The sequence below is a fragment of the Seriola lalandi genome, unplaced genomic scaffold, assembly GCF_002814215.2.
Source record: "Seriola lalandi dorsalis isolate HSWRI2012SDOR001 ecotype SW California unplaced genomic scaffold, Sedor1 jcf7180002015032, whole genome shotgun sequence".
NCBI lineage: Eukaryota > Metazoa > Chordata > Actinopteri > Carangiformes > Carangidae > Seriola > Seriola lalandi.
Window position 1 is genome coordinate 1 of NW_019485684.1, and position 583 is coordinate 583.

The window sequence follows — 583 nt, forward strand, 5'->3', positions numbered from 1 at the left end:
GCTCCTGGTAATCCTTTCTCTGCTACTGTCAGGCCTGGTTCACCTTTAGAACCTGTATGGTGAGAGATAAAAAGGTAAAGCTGGTTCCTGTTCTTAAACTGTGGCTTCATTAATTCAGGCTAACCTGTTGTTGCGTGCTGATCATTTGGCTAACGTTACATGAGGTGAATATTAGGTGGAAGGAAAGGAGATAGATAAAAAATAATATAGAACTTGGATTTAAGTCCCAATGGCAGAAATCAGTGAATAAAGCTAAACTGATCTCTTACCAGGTGCACCAGGACCTCCAGGTCTGCCTGAGACTCCCTGCACTCCCTTCTCTCCTGAGGGCCCTTGAGGTCCAAAGCCGGGGGAACCTGGGGGACCCCTGTCCCCTGGAAGACCAGGGGAACCTGGCTCACCGGGGAGTCCTCGTTCTCCTTTCACGAGCAGAGAGCCCTGTCAAGCACAGTCGCAAACACAAATTAGTTAAGAAATGAACCACGGATGGATCGACACATCTCAATATAGGTAAACGCCACGTACGGGAGCTCCTTTGGGCCCAGGAGATCCAGGCACTCCATCACGACCGGGGCGTCCGTCC

General features: G+C 50.3%; 1 long non-coding RNA gene across 1 annotated transcript; it reads right to left on the minus strand.

Annotated features, from left to right (window-relative positions):
* Positions 1 to 14: 14 nt before the first annotated feature.
* Positions 15 to 583, minus strand: LOC111644981 (uncharacterized). Its single transcript, XR_002759832.2, has 3 exons — positions 526 to 583; positions 270 to 438; positions 15 to 52 (listed from the first exon to the last, which is right to left on the minus strand). It is a non-coding gene; the product is annotated as an uncharacterized LOC111644981 (long non-coding RNA).